The sequence below is a fragment of the Peromyscus californicus genome, unplaced genomic scaffold, assembly GCF_007827085.1.
Source record: "Peromyscus californicus insignis strain IS unplaced genomic scaffold, ASM782708v3 Scaffold_24__1_contigs__length_46423439, whole genome shotgun sequence".
NCBI classification, from domain to species: Eukaryota; Metazoa; Chordata; class Mammalia; order Rodentia; family Cricetidae; genus Peromyscus; species Peromyscus californicus.
In genome coordinates, this window is record NW_026294535.1 from 28,978,268 (window position 1) to 28,999,332 (window position 21,065).

A 21,065-nucleotide genomic window follows, 5' to 3' on the forward strand; every position below is an offset into this window, starting at 1 on the left:
TCCATGACAGGCATCTCCATGATTTCCCTTCTTTGTTTGTCGTGGCTGAGTACGTTTTCCTCTTGTTAAATTGTGTGTTTTGGCAATATCTAGTTTGCCTCTTTAGTTTCTATGGAAATTTCTTACCATGCCATAACTTGTCTATGATAGAGAGCTACGGTTATGCCAACTCTTCCAGGCATTGCCCACAGCATCGTTTGCAGAGCGCATGTTAGAAGTTTCCTTTTCCTTCAGGCTTTTTTTTTACTCCGATTGAATTCCCCTCCCTGGGCTGCTTCATACAGAGAAAGTGTGATGGAGAAGTTTCCTCTGAAATAGTTTCAGTGTGATGCAAAAGATGTCCTTTGTTGTCAAGAGGACCTGGGTTAAGTGTGCAGAGGAACCACTGTATTTTTTTTTTTTTTCAGAGCTGAGGACGGAACCCAGGGCCTTGCGCTTGCTAGGCAAGCGCTCTACCACTGAGCTAAATCCCCAACCCGGAACCACTGTAATTTTCACGAGAATCAACATGAAGACAAGCAGTTGAGTGGTTGATTGATAAGATTTGCTAAAACTAGGCACCAGCGAGTCAGTCTGTTCTCGCCTTCTCTCCACCACTCTTGTATGAGAAAACTATATGTGTATATATGTGTAATGTATATATGTATGTACATGCATGTGTGTATACAAAGTTATGTATATAAAGTTACATATAAGGTTATATACACACATACATATATAATCTACACACACACACTCTTTGAATGTATGCATGTGTATATATGTGTGTATATACAAAGTTATAGATATAAAGGTTATATATATATATATCCATACACACATACATATTCTACATATGTGCTCACACAAACACACACATATTCTATATATACACACACTCTTTGAATATATGTATGTGTATATATATGTGTGTGTATATGCAAAGTTATGTATATAAAGTTAATATATATAAAGGTGTTATATATCCACACACACATATATTCTATGTGCACACAGACACATACAAGCATATATTCACACACTCACTCACTCACTCTTTGAATGTATGGATAACCATTTGCTGAGGTCTAACTTTTCCTTGTTGTAAATTCCTTGTTTGGGGTCCTCATGTGTCCATTAAACACCCCTTTCGTGCATCTTACAGCATCCAGTTTCAATTTCTTTAAAGTAGACCAAGATCTTAAAAACCACCTAGGAAGTCAATTAAATGTAGTAGCTTCCTAGAATAGAGTTTTAATATTTTTCCAATCTTTTTAGTTGGCTTACCCTCACATACATGGATAGTAGTTTTATGTATTTATTTACTTTGACAGGTTATTACCATATAATTCTGGGAAACCTGGAACTTGCTGTACAGACCAGGCTGGGCTCAGATTCCTGGAGATCCCCCTGCCTCTGCCTCCCTAGTGCTGGGATTAAAGGTGTGCACCCCCTTGCCCTGCTCTGATGGTACTTTTAAAGCAACTCGGTTTGAGTATTTCAACCTATTCAGCCAAGTTTTTATAGCCTTACAAAAAAACATTTATGTCACATTGCCTTGCATAATATTGGGCATCGTCACATCGTTCTGATCACTCATAACAGCTGCAATGGGCATAAACAGGCATGGAGACAAGAGATTTTTTACATTGTACATTTTAGCAGTGGACAGCAGTTAAGAGGCTGTGGGAAGAGGTCAACCTTGTTCTTAGTGGGCTTTAAAGAACGTGAGAATGGGAACTGTAAGAACAATAGACAGCTCCTATCTATTATACTCTCTCAATTATGGAGAGCATCCCTTTTAGCTCTGTACATAAATGCTGAGAGAGAAAAGGTATCATTAGGCAAGCATTTCTTATCCCATTTAGTCGGGGTAAGTGATAGAAAGCTGGTTAAAGGAGTTACTATTAAATTGGCTCAAAATTTTGTTTTGATCAACTCAACAATGGCTCTAAGTATCTGCCAACTGGTTGGTTTTGAAGTCGAAGTTGATTGGAAGTCAGAATTATTGGTGCGGGTAGGTACAGGGCCAGAGCACTGAGCAGGCAGATGGCTGCCTAGTAGGTAGGGGTTTCCAGAGAAGAAATGCTAATGCAGCGAGGCTTCTAGGTAGCTCTGGGAGGACCTCCCTCCATTTCTTCTACTCCAGCTGGCATGAGACACAGTGAATGCTCTTAGAGTCATAAGGCCAACGTTGACTAGCAAGGCCATCACAGGATTGCCATCTTTCTGTAGGGTGTGTGTTTTAAGGATTGGTACAGCAGCTAACTCAAAGGATGACACAGTCAGAGCCTCTCTTTAGTCCCTGGTAATGTTCCCACGGCAACATTTCCAGGTCTGGGTCTTCTCAAAAACTGTGCCCGTTTCTCTGTAGTCACTCCCCTGAGCCCTTCTTCTCCTGGCTCTCTGTCCACACTGCCTCTGCCTCACTGGATTCAGAATCTGTAAGGGGACTCTGATCACCCATGTGTTCTGGTTTGTAGCAACACCATGCTGGTCCACCTAGCTATGGCAATTCAGGAGGCTCCCAGAGCACCCCTGTCCTTCTCTCTGCCTTTCACCCCCACCCCCCAATTCTTGCTGTGTTGGTTCCTGTGTCTGGAGAGCTACTTCAAACCCCCATCCCCTGTGTGGGTCTTGACTAGAGGAGCTGGATGCTGGCATCAGGAAGATCTGATCCTCACACCCCTTTCACTCTATTTCAGCTGAGTTACTTAGCATTTGGCATGGTCTCAGTGACAGAGCCAGGTACATGGATGGCCACTATAACCTGATGTCATGACCCTGAGCTAATAGTATGCTTATGTGGACATACAAATGTACCGTTTTGAAAAAGATCATGGTGATGCTCAGCCTAGAAAGGGTATAAAAATGTCTAAAATAAAAGGCAATAAAGCTTAGGGCAGCGGGTCTCAATCTGTGGGTTGGGACCCCTTTAGGGGTTACATATCAGATTTACATAACAATTCATAACAGTAGCAAAATTGCAGTTATGAAATAGCAACAATATAATTTTGTGGTGGTGGGGGGGTCCCTACAACATGAGGAACTGTATCAAAGGCTCACAGCATCAGGAAGGTCGAGAACCACTGGCTTTTAGGGGCTTATGGTCACACAAGGCAGTAAATTGGATCCAGGATTTGAACCCAATTCCTTTCACTTGACTTACTTGGCATCCCAGCAGGTGTGCGCATTCTTCTTCTATGAAGGGTTGTTCAGAGAGGGTTGTTATTTACAGATTTTTAAGTAAAGGGATTAGTTCTAAGGTTTGCAGACTTCTTAAAACATCATAAAACCTGCTATTTAAATGAAATCTTGTGAAGTTGCCAAAAATGCAGAATGGCTAAGTACTAAGCTGGTTAAAGTGGGAGGGTGGAGGGTGTTTGCAATCATCTCCATTCCTCCCAGCGTCTCATCCCACGGCCCCTCAGGGCCTGTGGAGAAACACGGTTCAGTGACATGGATTAGTGTAATTACACATATCCATCTAATTCACATGTCTCACAAAGGGTGTGTCCTGAGAGATCGTTGTCCTTCCCAGATGGCCGACTTAGGCTCCTCTTCCTGGAGCAAGGAGACTGATTCTGCATTCCTCTTCTGGTGATCCACCCACCCATCCACCCACCCACCCATCCACCCACCCACCCATCCACCCACCCACCCATCCATCCATCTATCTATCCATTCATTCACCCACCCATCCACTCATCCATCATCTATATTTTTTCATTTTAAATCCATTTGGTGAACATTTGATATAATTTATATATTTATGATCATATTATCTTATTACTGTGATGAAACATCTGACATAAAACTCAAGGGAGACTTTTATTTCAGCATGAAGTTTCAGAAATTTGAGTCCATAATCCTTGGCTATGCTGACGATGGGCCAGTGGCAAACAGAACGTGGCAACAGATACATGTGGCAGAATGGGTCAGGGAAGAGTGTAGCCATTAAGAACTTCCTTCCCATGAACTCCTTCCAAGAAGACTCCCCCCTTACTTTTCAATACCTTCCAATGATGCCATTGTATTATGAATCCACCAAGGGATGAATACTTTGATTAGGTCAGCATCTTCAGGACCAGTCAGTCACTCTCAAAACCCAATCAGCTGACATGCCCCCAATACATGTGCCTGTCAGGGAGACTTCATGTTTAAACAACAATGCTATTTAGAATATTTTAAATTTATTCTTTGATCATTCCATATCTCTTTACAAAGTGTCTTGATTCTATCCAACCCATATTCCTCTTCCACTTCCCTTTAGCTTCCCAGTGTTTCCTCCTCCTGCCCTCATCGTCTCCTCCTCCTCCTCTTCCTTTTATAACCCACTGAGTCCAATGAGTGTGGCTTGCACATGCGTAGGTGTGGAGCCATCCATCAGAGCGCCGACAATCACTAGCAGTCACATCCCCGCCCCAAGACGATCCCTCCTCCCTTAGCAGCCACGACTTGCCAATAACTCCTCAGCCAGGGGGAGTGTCCCATGAGCCCTTCTCCTATCCATGCTGAACTGCTAACTAGCTGTGTTATCCAGCGGTGTGATTGAGACAAAACAACAAACCAAACCCACAGTCTTTTGAGTTGCTGCCGTTGCTGCAGGCTCTAAGACATCGGAAGCATCTCTTCTACTCTCAGAGCTCAAGCTACATTTCATTGGCTGAATGGCAATGATTCTGTCTGCCTAACAGAATCAGCATGGAAGTCCTTCCTGTAGACCAGGCTGATCTCCAACTCAGAGATCCACCAACTTGCCTCTGCCTCTTCAATGCTGGGATTAAGATGTGTCACCATTATTAAGTTAGCAATATTTGAAGAATAAAGTATGTTTATGAGAAATAGGTGTACAGACAGACATGAGGAAACTTTCTGGGTGATGAAAATATTCTCTATTTTGATCTGAATGGTGGTAATGTGGGTATTAAAGGTGTAAATATTCATTATTTTATGTTGAAGTGTAGTAGTGTATTTTATTATATATGATAATTCTATACATAAAAAGGTGCTGAAAACATAACAGAATTATGTTAATCACTTTAAAAAATCTTGAAGGATGGTGAGCGTTCAGGATTATAGACATCCATTGTCAATCCATCTTCACAGGGCAGAAATAGCATTGATTAAGGAGGGGTATTAGTTATTATCTTTTACTTTTTCTTTTCATGGGTATGTGTGACTGTGGAATATGTGTGTAGTTGTTTTTCTGTTTGTTTTTTTGTTTTACTCTTTGTGGCCCTCCACCCAGATCCCAAATAAACACACAGAAACCAGAGACTTATTCTTACTTATCAATGCCCGGCCTTAGCTTGGCTTGTTTCAAGCCAGCTTTTCTTATCTTAAATTATCCCATCTACCTTTTGCCTCCTTTCTTTCCCTCTTACTCTGTGGCTGGCTGTGTGGCTGTGTGGCTGTGTGGCTGTGTGGCTGTGTGGCTGTGTGGCTGGCCCCTGGCGTCCTCCTCTCCTTCTGCCTTTCTGGCTTCTCTCTGTTGGAATTCCGGTCACTCCTCCAGCTATATGACCGCATATGTGCAGTCCAGTAGCCAAGTAAGGGGCCTTACGTCCTCCTAATCCATGGGCTGCGTGACTGCGCAATACGTGCGGTGTGGTCATGCAATCTGCGCATGTGTGGCGTAGCTCCATAAGCCCACATGCACACGTGCAGGGGAATCCATAAGGAACGGATCACAGACCCCTCCCCTCTCTCCTTCGCTTCCCCCCCCCCCCCCAATGTCTCTTCCACAGGCCTGGTCACACTCTCTTCTGTCCCTCCTCTCTCCCTTCTAACAAAACTCTGCTCTGATAATGGGTGTTGTCGTACCTTGTGACCTTTCTTGCACAGTAATAGCACCGCTTATTAAAACCAACACACACTCCTCTTTCTTCTTCTCCTGAGCCTAGACTTCTCCTATTTATTCTCTCTGCCCACCAGCCCACCTATTTCTCTCTCTGGCCTCGCTATTAGCCATTCAGCTCTTGATTAGACCAATCAGGTGTTCTAGATAGGCAAAGTAACACAGCTTCACACAGTTAAACAAATGCAACATAGAAAAATGCAACACATCTTTGCCTCATTAAACAAATGTTCCACAGCATAAACGAATGTAACACATCTTTAGTTAACACTCCACAACATATCTGCATGTGTATATCCATGTGTTCATGTGCAGGGAGCATGTGAGTTTGCGTTACACATTTACATGCATGTGTGCCCGTGTGTGAAGCCCTGAGATTGACATCGGGAATCTTCCTCAGTAACCTTTCCAGTTTATGCTTTTAACACAGGGTCCCACTACATAGCCCTGGATGTTTGAAACTCTATATTGGTGGCTTTGAACTCACAGAGGACCTCCTGCCTCTGCCTCCTGATTCTAGTATTCAAGATGTGTACCACCATACCAGGCTTCTACTTTGTTTTGAGGCAGTATTTCTCAGTCAAAGCCAGAGCTTGCTCAAACAGCCAATCTCACTAGCCAGCTTACTCTGGGCATTCTCCATGTCTGCCTTCCAAGGCTGGAATTACAGGAGAGCTGCCATATCCTGTCTTTACATATCCTGTCTTAAATGCTTGTCTTTTTCTTTGTATGGCAAGGCGTTAACCACTGGGCCATCTCCCCAGCCTTAGTTAATGTTCTTGTTGCTGTAACAAAGTGACAAAATCAACGGGAGGGAAGAGGGTTGATTTGGTTCACGGTTTCAGGACATCATAATTCGGAAGTCATGGTGGAAGGAGTGGGAGGCAGCTGGTTAGGTCGTGTCTTCAGACAGGAAGAGGGAGATGAACACGGACGCTCAGACTCTTCTCCCCACTTTAAATCAGACCAATCTCCTGTCCATGGAATTGCGCCTACTCCACTTCAGGTGGGTCTTACCAAGTCCGTTCATCCAGTCTCAAACCTCCCTCACAGACCTGCCCAGAGCTTTGTCTCCTGGGTCATTTAGTTTCTACCAAGTTGATAGTCATTAGATCATTAACCATCACAGATGGCTTAGGAATTAAAATGCTGGCTAAGTCTGATATAACAATCACTAGTGAAGTGTGTGTGTGTGTGTGTGTGTGTGTAAACTAGCTAATATGCACATAATGTTTATGGGATGATGGATTCTGCCATGTGTTCTGTGTACAATGATGAGAAATGATATCTGTTCTGGGCCTAAATCTCTTGTATTTGTAGCTTCTGTGAAATGTAAAATCCAAAATAGTTCTCTTTCTCTCTTGTTATTAATATTTGGATTTCTAAGGAGTCTCAGCTAATCAAAAACATATCAGCTCTGTGTTACAATAGTGATTTACCTGAGATAATTAACTTATAATGGGAAAGGATTATTTTGACTCGTAGTTCTAGAGGTTTCAGCACGATCAAGTAACCTGATTGATTTGGGATTCTGGTGGGGAGAGCCCATGAACATATGGAATGAACACGTGGCAGTGAAAACCTGTTTACATCATGAGCCAGAAGACAGAGAAGTGAAGAGTCATACTGTCACATTTGAAGGCTGTCTTGGTTACTTTTCTGTTGCTGTGAGAAGACACCATGACCAAGGCAACTTATAAAAGGAAGAATTTAATTTGGGGGCTCATGGTTATAGAAGGTTAGGGTCTATGACCATCAGGGCAGGATGAGCATGGTGGTAGTCACGCAGGCATGACACTGGAGTGGTAGCTGAGACCTTTACATCTCAATCCACAAACCTGAGGCAGAGAGAGAGCTAACCGAGAAGCCTAGCCCAGCGATACACCACTTCCAACAAGGACACACTTCCTAATCTTTCCAAAGAATTCTACCAACTACAGACCAAGCATTCAAGTATGAGCCTCTGGGGACCATTTTCACTCAAACTACTGCAGAGAAACATTCCAAATTACCCAAGGACTTCCTATCAGGCCTCACCTCCTAAAGGTTTCACCATCTCACAGTAAGGGCACTGTAGCACAGGATATTAGAGGAGCATTAAATCTCAGCTACATCATTAAAACTTCACAATAGTGTAGATATTAGCTAATATTTGAGTTTGGGGGAAGGAGCCAAAGTCTACACTCCACAGAACAATGGGCTTGTAAATTACGCAAGAAAATGAATTAAGCCAAAGACTTTGGTCACTGTGCTAACATGGTACTCATTCATTGACCTTTGGTGACATCACTTAGAACAAATCAATTGGCTTGAAAAGGAGAACAAATCCTGGCATTTTGAAACTAATTTTTACATTGAATTATACATTATGATCTCTGTCTGTCTCTGTTTTTTTGGCATCCTATGTGAAGGAAATGTTATCTATTTCCAGCAACAATTTTCCTGACTTCTTGGAAATGCTCCCCCCTGCATTTGTACTTTGATATCTCTTCATTATGTTCCACTCACAGACTGACCAAAAGGACAATGAGAGCCTCGAGCTCTGAGATTGAGCGGCCTCCTATTTTCACATGCCTGGGTATATGAGAAATCCTTTTTGAAAGCGGGTGTGGGGTCAGGACATAGAGAGAGACCCAAAGTGTGTGGACCAACTAAGGAGGACACCACCAGCACCAGCACCTCCTCCTACTCAACATCTTCTCTATCAGCACCACCGTTTCCTTGACTTCTGTCTCCATCTGCACTTCCTATACATCTTCTTTTGCTACTACCAGCACCTCTTCCTTCTCCATCATCACCTCTTCCACCTCCATCATCACCTCTTCCACCTCCATCACCTCCACCTCTTCCACCTCCATCACCACCACCTCTTCCACCTCCATCACCACCACCTCTTCCACCTCCATCAGCACCTCTTCCACCTCCATCATCACCTCTTCCACCTCCATCACCTCCACCTCTTCCACCTCCATCACCTCCACCTCTTCCACCTCCATCACCTCCACCTCTTCCACCTCCATCACCACCACCTCTTCCACCTCCATCACCACCACCTCTTCCACCTCCATCACCACCTCTTCCACCTCCATCACCACCACCTCTTCCACCTCCATCACCACCTCTTCCACCTCCATCACCACCACCTCTTCCACCTCCATCACCACCTCTTCCACCTCCATCACCACCTCTTCCACCTCCATCACCACCACCTCTTCCACCTCCATCACCACCACCTCTTCCACCTCCATCACCACCACCTCTTCCACCTCCATCACCACCACCTCTTCCACCTCCATCACCACCACCTCTTCCACCTCCATCACCACCACCTCTTCCACCTCCATCAGCACCACCTCTTCCACCTCCATCAGCACCACCTCTTCCACCTCCATCACCACCACCTCTTCCACCTCCATCAGCACCACCTCTTCCACCTCCATCACCACCTCTTCCACCTCCATCACCTCCACCTCTTCCACCTCCATCACCACCACCTCTTCCACCTCCATCACCACCACCTCTTCCACCTCCATCACCACCACCTCTTCCACCTCCATCACCACCTCTTCCACCTCCATCACCACCACCTCTTCCACCTCCATCATTACCACCTCTTCCACCTCCATCACCTCCACCTCTTCCACCTCCATCATCACCTCTTCCACCTCCATCACCACCACCTCTTCCACCTCCATCACCACCACCTCTTCCACCTCCATCATTACCACCTCTTCCACCTCCATCACCACCACCTCTTCCACCTCCATCACCACCACCTCTTCCACCTCCATCATTACCACCTCTTCCACCTCCATCACCACCACCTCTTCCACCTCCATCACCTCCACCTCTTCCACCTCCATCATTACCACCTCTTCCACCTCCATCACCACCACCTCTTCCACCTCCATCACCACCACCTCTTCCACCTCCATCACCACCACCTCTTCCACCTCCATCATTACCACCTCTTCCACCTCCATCACCACCACCTCTTCCACCTCCATCACCACCACCTCTTCCACCTCCATCACCACCACCTCTTCCACCTCCATCATTACCACCTCTTCCACCTCCATCACCACCACCTCTTCCACCTCCATCACCACCACCTCTTCCACCTCCATCACCACCACCTCTTCCACCTCCATCACCACCACCTCTTCCACCTCCATCACCACCTCTTCCACCTCCATCACCACCACCTCTTCCACCTCCATCATTACCACCTCTTCCACCTCCATCACCTCCACCTCTTCCACCTCCATCATCACCTCTTCCACCTCCATCACCACCACCTCTTCCACCTCCATCACCACCACCTCTTCCACCTCCATCATTACCACCTCTTCCACCTCCATCACCTCCACCTCTTCCACCTCCATCAGCACCTCTTCCACCTCCATCACCACCACCTCTTCCACCTCCATCATTACCACCTCTTCCACCTCCATCACCACCTCTTCCACCTCCATCACCACCACCTCTTCCACCTCCATCACCACCTCTTCCACCTCCATCATTACCACCTCTTCTACCTCCATCGCCCACCTTTTTCACCTTTAATACCATCATTGCTTCTTCCCCTCCATCCTTCTCCTCCACTACCTCTTTCTCATCCTTTTCTTCTTCCTGCATCTCTACCTCACAAACCTCCTCCTCTGCCACATCACCATTTCATCTACTTGTACGTCTACCATCAGCTTCGTCTGCAACCTTTACCACCAGGGCAGAATTTAACCAGCCATATCTAAACCAAGCCATTGGCTTAACTGAGAAAGTTATATTGGGATGACCATCGGAGAAATATGAGTTATATGCTTGCATTGAACTGTAAGATAGTAAATTCTTCACTCTCAGTTAGGGAGCTATAATAGAGATTAGCCATAATCTAAGTTGAAAATCAAGAATTAGTAGAATAAACATACTATTGCAAAATTCAGAGGTAAGATGACTGTGAGAATCGAAAGTAATTGCCTTCAGGAAATAGGAAGAAAGACTGCAACTTTGACAATTGAAACCAAGTTAAACATCAACCAAAATGTCTCCTACGTCATTTTAGCCAATTAAGTCATTAAAAGTAAAGCTTTAAAAAAAAAGTTTGACCAGAAAGGTAGACAGCCAGTAGTAGATAAGCATTTTCATTGAGAATGAATATCAAATCTCAGAATTCTTTTCATCAGTAATGTAATGAAGATGTTAAAACACCCTTCTCAGAAAGGACTCTGATAAAAATAGATGATCTGGAAAGAGACTTTGCCATATGTGTTCCCTTTCTTCCAGGGGATGCTGAAAATTTTTGTATGCCAAAAAGTACCTCACTAGATCTGGATAGCTTATGGATACACTCAGTACAATGTGTTGGCGAAACACTTAATTCTGTGGTTTTGATCCCACAGATTGCCTCCACAGACTCATAGCCACACCCATTCAACACCTCCCAGTATATCATTCTCAGTAATGGGGTGTGAGTATGCCCCTCAGTTTTTCTAAATTCTCGATTGTCTTTGTGATGATGGGTGTGGTGGGGTTTGAGATGTGTGGGGTCTAGGTGATCTGGAAATGCTGTGGTGTGCCAGGCAGCCGACAGTGTAAGTGGTGGTAGACGGGTTGTGTGATTTCTTTGTTCTCTGAAAGCAATGCCAAACTGGAGAACTAGTCGTGTTTACAAAGACCTGGGTCTGGGTCCTGACTTCTCCTTTCTGCCAACATCTTAATGTTTTCAAGGTAACAGGAATTGTATAGCAATCCCAGCAGGCCCTGGCCTCTTTGTTTTTGCCTAAGGGTGTGTCTCTTCTCATGCCCTGGACCCAGCAATTGGGTTGCTGCCACGGTGTCGGGAGAGGTTGTGGATGTCGGAACAGGTCCATATGCTGTTATTATCATTTTACCTGCAAACCATATGTCACGTATGCAGTGATGGCGGAAGTCGCTGCATCCATCAATGGGAAGTGCACATGCACTTTGCTCGGAGCTGAACTGTCGTGAATATAAAAAAACGTTCGTTTAGTTCATCCATCATAGCCTCAGTCTCTGCATCCCATGCAACTTCTTCAGTCTGAGGCTGACACAGAGGCAACTGCATCTGGAGCTGAAATTTCAGTCTTCGGGGAGATTTTTGTTTGCAAACCTGCCCCACTGTTTAATGAGCTACTCATTTGGAAGCCGCCTATCGGCTAGTGGAACCCATAAACCTGGACCCTTTGTTAGTCTCGTCATGAATTGGAGGCAACCAGATGCTCTCGGGTTAAGTCCGACCCTTCCAATGTCGCCATCACTAGGCAACGATGAAGGAACAGTAGGAGAGTCCGTGTGTTTGGTAACATGACCGGCTTTCATCTGCCTCCCTGCTACTTCAAATCCATTAAGTTGTTCCAAAGCCGTCTGGCATATTGTAAGTCAGAAAATGCAATACGTTTAGATCGATCGGTTTCACTACCTGTTGTAAGCTGGATCCTTTGAATCCTTCTAAAACAGTGGTCCTCAGCCTTCCTAATGCTTCGAGCCTTAAATACAGTTCCTCATGTTGTGGTGACACCCACCCATAACATTATTTTTGTTGCTACTTCATAACTGTAACTTTGCTACTGTTATGAATCATAATGTAAATATTTGTGTTTTCTGATGGCCTTAGGTGACCCTGCAAAAGGGCTAGTCAGCCCCATAGGGGTCGTGACCCACAGGTTGAGAAACACTCTTCTAAAAAGTTTAAAAGTCGTGCCCCCCCCCCCCCCCGCCCAAGGAAGTCTTCAGTTATGTTGAAATGTATCTTTATGGTCCAGAATTTCCTCTCTACTGAGTTGCTACCTCTCTGCTTTTTTCTGCTGCGATGTCTGTACTGTGATTGGCATTCTTAAAACTCACTGGTCACTGGGCGGTGGTGGTACACACCTTTAATCCCAGCACTCTGGACACAGAGGCAGATGCATCTCTGTGATTCCGAGGCTAGCCCGGTTCACAGAGTGAGTTCCAGGACAGCCACGGCTACACACAGAGAAGCCCTGTCTTGAAAAAAACCTACCCACCCACCCGACCAACCAACCAATCAAACAAAACCCCAAACCCATTGGTCAGTTAATACTAGTGCCAGAGGCACTGACGTAACACTGGCCAGCTCCAATAAGCAATTCCTTTGGAACGCCTGGATTTCAATCAGGAATCACCCTTGAATCTTGGATCTTTCCTGCTGTAGAGAGAAAAAAAAAAAAAAAAAAAAAAAACACTTCCAAATTCCTGGCTTGATGTTGGCAGCCAGTTGGATTTAGATCATCACATGGTTCCCAAACAGGGTGCTTGTCTTTTCTGAATGGACTTATGCTTTAGGAATCATAATCAGATGCCAGGAGGCAACCAGTCTTTCTTGAATGGGCACTGTCCAGTGTTGGCATGGCGTGGCAACTTATACCTGACCTTGGCGTCTGTGACCTTGGCTTCATCCCTTTTGTTTACTTCTGCTTCCCTGCCCCTCATTGTCTTTGATCTTCATTTCTCTATCTCTGTCTTTTTTTTTTTAAATCCTGTTCCTTTCATGCTTCCATTTCATTCACAAGTACAGCTTCTACTCTGGTCTCTTTCTTCTTTTTGCAGTGGTTTTCACGGATGCGAGCACCGTTCAACTCGTCCTTAGCCCTCTGGAGAAGAGCCTCAGGCATCGCTTTAATGCCACTGTTCTTTTTGTCTCTCTGAATGCTTGTGCAAAGCTTTTGGGTACTTGTGCACACATGGTAGAAAAATCTGCTCCAGCCCCTGATTCTTTCTTTTACTGTGCAACTATCTGTTAGGTTTTTAATTATTGACTTCATTTTTTTTTCCAACTGTGTGATGAGAATGACACCACTTACCTCAATAGGTTATAAGGAATAAATCCTATAATGTATATGAAAATGGTAGGTCGACGAGCAGGCACTATGATAGGCACTCAGTAGCTGCAAGCCTTCATTGTTCTTAGTTTTTATTCTCTACTAGCCACTGTTGTTTCTAATGTTGTAACTTCTAAGAAAGAAATGTTATGTAGCAGAGGAACCTTGGGGTGAGGGAGGAAAAGCCAGTCACTGTGGCAGCTCCGAGGCTGCAAAGCCACAGGTGAGTGGCTACCTTGTGATTTCGTGCCCCACATTGGGTGCCAGATGATGCATTTATCTAATTATTCTTTAACAATGAAAATTGGGGAGTCAAATATGGGGGTAAGAACTTGAATGATCAGAGAAGTGGCAGAGAAGCCACCAATGACCTCCTCCCTCCCTCCCCCCCTCTCTCCTCCACCCAAAAGGGGCAGAGACCCTCTCTAAGCCCTGCCCTATTACTTCTTGTCTCTCTATCTGTCCTCAGTCCTCCAAAGCCTCTATGGTTAACTTTGGTCAGCTAGTAGCTAGCTCTGCCTTCTGATTCAAAGCAGAAAAAACCACACACACACACACATATGCACACACACATATGCATGCACACACACATGCACGCACACGCATGTGCACACACATGCACACACAGGCACAGAGGACTTTTATCTAGACAGTGAACTGACATCTGTGGATGCTTCTGGCCCACACTTTCTGGGGGGGTGTCTGTCACTCCCTCCTCTTGTCCTAAGGCATCCACACTTGAGACATTTGTTCTTATACCTCTGAGTATTTCAAAACAAACCTTGCTGTAGAATATTTATTTATTTATTTTTTGGCAGAGTTACAGAACTTGTGGTTTGGAGTAATTTTTCCCCATCCCTCATTATATATGTGAAACATCAGATGTTCCGGCAGGCAGACCCTATAAGTGATATTTTTATTCCGCCTCATTGATTTGAAATTGTACCCTTTCTCTATATGGCACATGATCAACCACTTTAAAATACATAATTAATTAAAGTGTTTAATGATCCTGACAAGCAGACAAATGGATGGAGACTCAGTAGAGAGTCTATAGAGTGGCCTGGGTACACTCTATGTGGAACACTCTCTTTATGGGCTCCGATAGGAGATACTGTAGCTAGGAGACAGGTCAGGCCCATCAGGGAGGCAGCTGGTCCAGATGTGGGGATCTGATACGAGTTTGCAGTTTCTGTAGCTTAAGATTTCCTGCCTGGCCCACACTCAGGACAAATCTCTCTCACCTGCCAGTCCCACAGCCCCTCAGACCCAACCAAGTAAACACAGAGACTTATATTGGTTGCAAACTGTATGGCCGTGGTAGGCTTCTTGCTAACTGTTCTTACAGCTTAAATTAATCCATTTCCATTAATCTATACCTTGCCACATGGCTCGTGGCTTACCGGCATCTTCACATGCTGTTTGTCATCATGGCGGCTGGCAGGGTCTCTCTGACTCAGCCTTCCACTTCCCAGCTTTATTCTCCTCCTTGTCCCGCCTACAAGTTTCTATTTCCTTTGTGCTTGGACTATATAGGTTGTTGGTGAACTTTATCACTAAGAACAATGGGAGAGGCCAGCACTCAGGAGGCAGAGGAAGGGGGATCTCTTTGAGGCCAGCCTGGTCTACAGAAGGAGTTCTAGGATAGCCAGAGCGGTTATGCATAGAAAACCTGTCTCGAAAAACCAACCAAACAACCAACCAAAACAAACAGGCAAACCATCAAAAAAACATTGGGAGAACCGAGGAGGCAAGGAACAGAAAGATAGAGTTACTCTGCAAATTCACTAATTTCTTTGCATTGTGTTAGTTTCTTCTCTTCCTGCTCTGAGTTTCTAAGGGTTCCTAGAGGTCCCAGAAATAGTGAGATGCTGCAGAAGGAAAAGGTGGGGGCTAGCCTCTTGCCTCTCCTTTGCCAGAGCCCTAACACTAGGGTAATGACATGGGAGATAATCAGGGCCCATTTTCTTCTCTGGTACCCAGAAATAAAATCAGAACAAAGTGATTTTTGGTTGGTTTGAGATAGGGCCTTTATGCAGCCATGGATGGCCTAGAACTCACTCCATTCACAAGACTGGCTTTTAACTCACAGAGACCCACCTGCCTCTGCCTCACATGTGCAAGAATTAAAGATGTACGCCTTCATGCCTGGCAGATGAAATATCTTTACTCAGAGTATTTTTTTTTCTGATGAAAAATATTATATATATTTAATTCAAGCATAAGACTTTAATCTAAAGATAATTTTTGAAAGCCCTCCCTTCCCTGTCACAGAAGAGGAGGGGGAGAGGGAGATACACTGGTGGTAGCTGTGTTGGGAAGTCCGTCTGTTTTGACAGTTCACTAATCTATTAATTTTAATCGTGGCTACCCACTCTACTGAAATCAACTACAATTCACAGATCTTCTGTGACTTTTATAAACTTTCCATGATTTGTGCCGGTGTGTGTGTGTGTGTGTGTGTGTGTGTGTGTGTGTGTGTGTGTGAGTATGGTTAGGCTAGGATGGCTATAGATGTATGCACACGCGGGCGTGTGTGTATGCGTGTATGTGTGTGTGTGTGTGAGTGTGTGTGTGTGTGTGTGTGTGTGCATGTATGTGTATGTATAATCAGGGACAGGGCTTGGGAGGTAGATAAACTGAATCTCTGGGCTCCATCAGATTTGAAGCTTTACTGACATGCCCATTCGTTTGCACAGTGTGGCTGCTTTTGTGCAGACAGGGTAAGCTGGGTAGTCGTGGCTGAAAGTGTCTGTCCTACAGGGCTGAGCGTGTTAAGGCTCTGAGCCTTGACAGGCACCTTTTCCAGTCGTTGGTTCAAGATGAAGTACGGTCGTTGGGTCAGGAGTCATAGGAGCTTTCTGGTAAGTACAGCAGATGGGAGCAAATTAGGTCAAGAGCCGAGTGGACCCGAAGCTCTTCTCAACACTCTGCGGCAACTAAAAGCTTGGGGTTGCTGGGTAGCTGATTGGTTTCTCGCAGATAAAAATCGTTGCCGTTCAGTTATTTATGGTGGTTTACAGCAGGCTTGGATTCATGTCATCCTGCATGGTGTTTAAAATTTTTAATTAGATTTATTAAGTGTGTGTGTGTGTATGTATCTGTATGTTGTGTGCACACATATGCCATAGTGTGTATATGGAGTCCAGAGGATAATCTTCATGGGCTCACTCCTTCCACCCTGGGGAATCCAGGAATTGAACTCAGCTTTTGTAGCTGAAGCTTTCTCCCGTCCTGCCCATCCCCACAGACCCTGCAGCCATTTATAAAATAATTGCTCAGAAGCTTATATTAATTAAAACTGCTTGGCCATTAGCTCAGGCCTATCACTGACTAGCTCTTACATTTAAACTAACCTATTTCTGTTCATCTCTATGTCGCCATGTTTTCTGTGGCTTTACCTGCGTGCCATTACATGCTGCTCCATGGACGTCAGGCTGGTATCTCCTGACTCAGCCTTCCTGTTCCCAGAATTCTCCTCTCTGCTAGCCCACCTATACTTCTTGCCTGGCTACTGGCCAATCAGCATTTTATTTATCAACTGATCAGAGCAACACGTATTCACAGCGTACAGAGCGACATCCCCAGCAAGCCTTGGTGGCAAGTGCCTTTGTGTACTGAGCCATCTCATCAGCTCTGCATATGGTGCTTAATGCAGAGTGGATTTGTACCATCTGGGGAAATGAACAGTCACCCCAGCTGGCATCGCAGTGCCCAGTCAATGAATCTGGAAATCAGTCTCCTCTTCCTCCAGGATGAGGGGGAGCTATTTCAGGATGGCCCAATGGGTGAGTGCTGTGGGATGTTCTGTATGGCAAATGTGTTGCTAATTAGTCAATAAATAAAACACTGATTGGCCGTTGGCTAGGCAGGAAGTGTAGGCGGGGCAAGGAGGAGAATAAAGCTGGGAAGTGGAAGGCTGAGTCAGAGAGACACTGCCAGCTGCCACGATGAGAAACAGCATGTGAAGATACCGGTAAGCCACGAGCCACGTGGCAAGGTATAGATTAATAGAAATGGGTTAATTTAAGCTGTAAGAACAGTTAGCAAGAAGCCTGCCACGGCCATACAGTTTGTAAGCAAAATAAGCCTCTGTGTTTACTTGGTTGGGTTTGAAAGGCTGTGGGACTGGCAGGTGAGAGAGATTTGTCCTGACTGTGGGCCAGGCAGGAAAACTCTAGCTACAGGTGAGAGTATTCATGATTCGTTAAAAGAATGGATATTAGAATATAAGATTATTTATAATTTTGAAAACATACATATAAAATTTAAAAAGTTAAAAAAAAAAGAAGAGTAGCTCCATGCCCATATTCGCCCAGTTCCTAAGAGCAGGAGTTGTAGACAGTGGATAAGAGAAGCTGTGGTGGTCTAGCTCCCTGCACGGCTGGGCTGAAACTCTGTCAGCACTAGCAGTTAGGTTATTACTTAATGTTTCCCAGTCTGTTTCCTCACTTCTAAAGTATGAATGATAATACAGCTATCTCGTGGGATTATTGTGAGTCTAGAGATAGAGACATGACTTTATTAGAACGGTGTGCTAGCTATGATTTTCTTATTTACCTATTTTCCTGAGATGGGGGTCTCACCAAGTAGCCTAAATTGGCCTCAACCTCTGTTTGTAGCTCTCTAATGGCTTTGAACTCATGATCCTTTTACCCCTGTGTCCTGAGTACTGGGGTTACAGACATGTACCTTCATGCCAGACTAGCATATCTATTCACTTCTGAGAAAATCCAGCCAATTCTAAAAGAATCTTAATTTCTTAGACTCGTTTCTCAGAATCCTTCCCTAATTTGCCTGGGGTGTCATAGACAAGAGATCCTTGGCGAGGTCATATGAAAACACTTCCCTGATTACAGAGAGATGTGATTGCTACGGCAACGGGAGTCCCGGCGGCACAGGTACCCTGCAATTATTTAAGCTAGCTACTCATATCCTGCCAGCGTTGTCTTTCTGCAGAGTACGTGTGAGTCACTGAGGGAATGGGACCATCATATCGTGCCACTGAACCATGACCAATGGCTTGCCAGTCACAAGAATGGGTTTCTGTCTTTGCTCAATGCAAGTTTTTACCTGCCTTATTGTTCTTCTGACTTGAGCTTGTCTTGAGTTCCTTCATCTGGAAAGAACATCTCTGACAAGAGGAGTTATTAAGCTGCTGCTCCAGTTGGCATGGAACTAACTCCCTCCGACTGAGACTGTTTTGTGGTGACTGCCTCCATGTGAGGCAGAACCCTGGCATCTTGCACATGTGCTCAGTCACTAGGTCTTGCTTAGGTTTCCATTTATCTACTCCTTTTACTAACAGCACAAATATTAGGATGCAGAAGCTCTCAGCTCCACATTAGTGAACTAAACCATTGCTTTGGAGGAAGAAATTCTCCTAGCAGACTCATAATAGTGGATTTGCCACCCATAACCCACCCACCCACCCATCCATCCATCCATCCATCCATCCATCCATCCATCCACCCACCCACCCACCCACCCACCCATCCACCCACCCATCCATCCACCCACCCATCCATCCATCCATCCACCCATCCACCCACCCTCCCACCCATCCACCCTCCTACCCATCTACCCACTGTGATGTAAAATAATGTTGAATTTGACTTTTGGCTTTACCAGAAATTCCCATTAACCATTCACACATCTTCTAACCTCCTTTTTCTTATTTGGTAATGGGTACAAGAGTCTCCAAGATAATTACCGCTGTCTCTCTGGACTGATGTAGTACTACCTCCAACCCTCTTCTGTAGATGTCTACAACACAATATGCATGTGTTTGGGTAAATAAAAATGCCTTAGGCTCTGTGGATGATTGAAGGTTGTGAGGTGTCTATCGAATCACAAACAGGCAAAGCGAAGCAGAGCTGGGACAGCTCAGGTAGTTCTTGGAGCTCTATATCTAAATTCCAAAGACTGTCGAAGGTTCGGGAACATAGCTTTCCAGTCTAGACACTTAATATTTGTGATACTTTGAGTACATAATAGCCTTTGATTCCCCAAGTCTCACCTCTTCATCACTAACAAGATGAAAATTGACCCTGGGTTATTAGAAAGGTATAAGAAAGTATAAGACTCTGGGGATAGTTGTGATAGTGGAGCAACATTCAAGTAGAAAGAATAATAAAACATTCTCAGTGAGATTTCTCAGTTTGGGTTTAGTTTTTATCCATGGCTCAGGGCACTCATCTAAGTGTTAATAAAACAGAGCTCTTGATTCTGCATTATAATCACAGCGCACACACAAACACACCTATACACAACCATCGTATGCTTCTAGACGGCTGAGGAGAAGTGGGTGTGATGGCCATAGCTGGCTGGCCCTGGGGTCTGCTTGTCTCATTTGTGGCAAGAACAAATAGTGAAAAGCCACGGGCAAGGCAGGTAAGATTTCAGTTCTCTCAGAGGGGAGTGGTCTTCCCAGCAGGTGCTTCCCTGTGGCTTCACTTTGGGGTCAATTACTCAAATCACCCTTGTTTGTCCTATGTCTTAATTAACTTTTCAGTGGGAGTGTTGGGGATGGGAGTAGGTGGGAGGGATGGGAAAGGTAGAAGGGCTTTGCTGCTACCACTTTCCCTACCACTCTTTCCCGACCACTCTTTCCCTACCACACTTTTCCTACCACACTTTCCCTACCACTCTTTCCCTACCACACTTTCCCTACCACTCTTTCCCTACTACACTTTCCCTACCATACTTTCCCTACCACACTTTTCCTACCACTCTTTCCCTACCACACTTTTCCTACCACACTTTTCCTACCACTCTTTCCCTACCACACTTTTCCTACCACACTTTTCCTACCACTCTTTCCCTACCACACTTTTCCTACCACTCTTTCCCTACCACACTTTCCCTACCACACTTTCCCTACCACTCTTTCCCTACCACTCTTTCCCTACCACTTTTTCCCTACCACTCTTTCTTTTTATCCTCTAATCCAGGGAAACTGGAGGGAGAGAGGAGAAGGTTTCAGGAAGCATCTCTAAGAGATATTTGCTTTTTCCAGGGCTTGCTTCCCTATGACAGAGGAGAAAATTCCAGCATCATTAACTGTAGGAAACAAGTGAGTTTACATTGTCATCATTACAGAACACATCATTGTGTAGCTTTAGTTTCTACCTACAGTGTGGAGTCTCAAGATCAGCAAGGCATTTCAATAAACAAGAGTGGGAGAAAAAGAATACACAGAGAATGTGGTATTCTGAGATTCGTACATGGCCAGGCAAGCTTGATGTCCTTGAAGGTAGATGATCTGAAAGGTAGGGAAGGCACCTGGTGGCGTAGACCAAGATACACTCTTGATTGTTAAACATCCCCAGGACTTCACATTGTTACTGTAGCATATACTAGCTTGT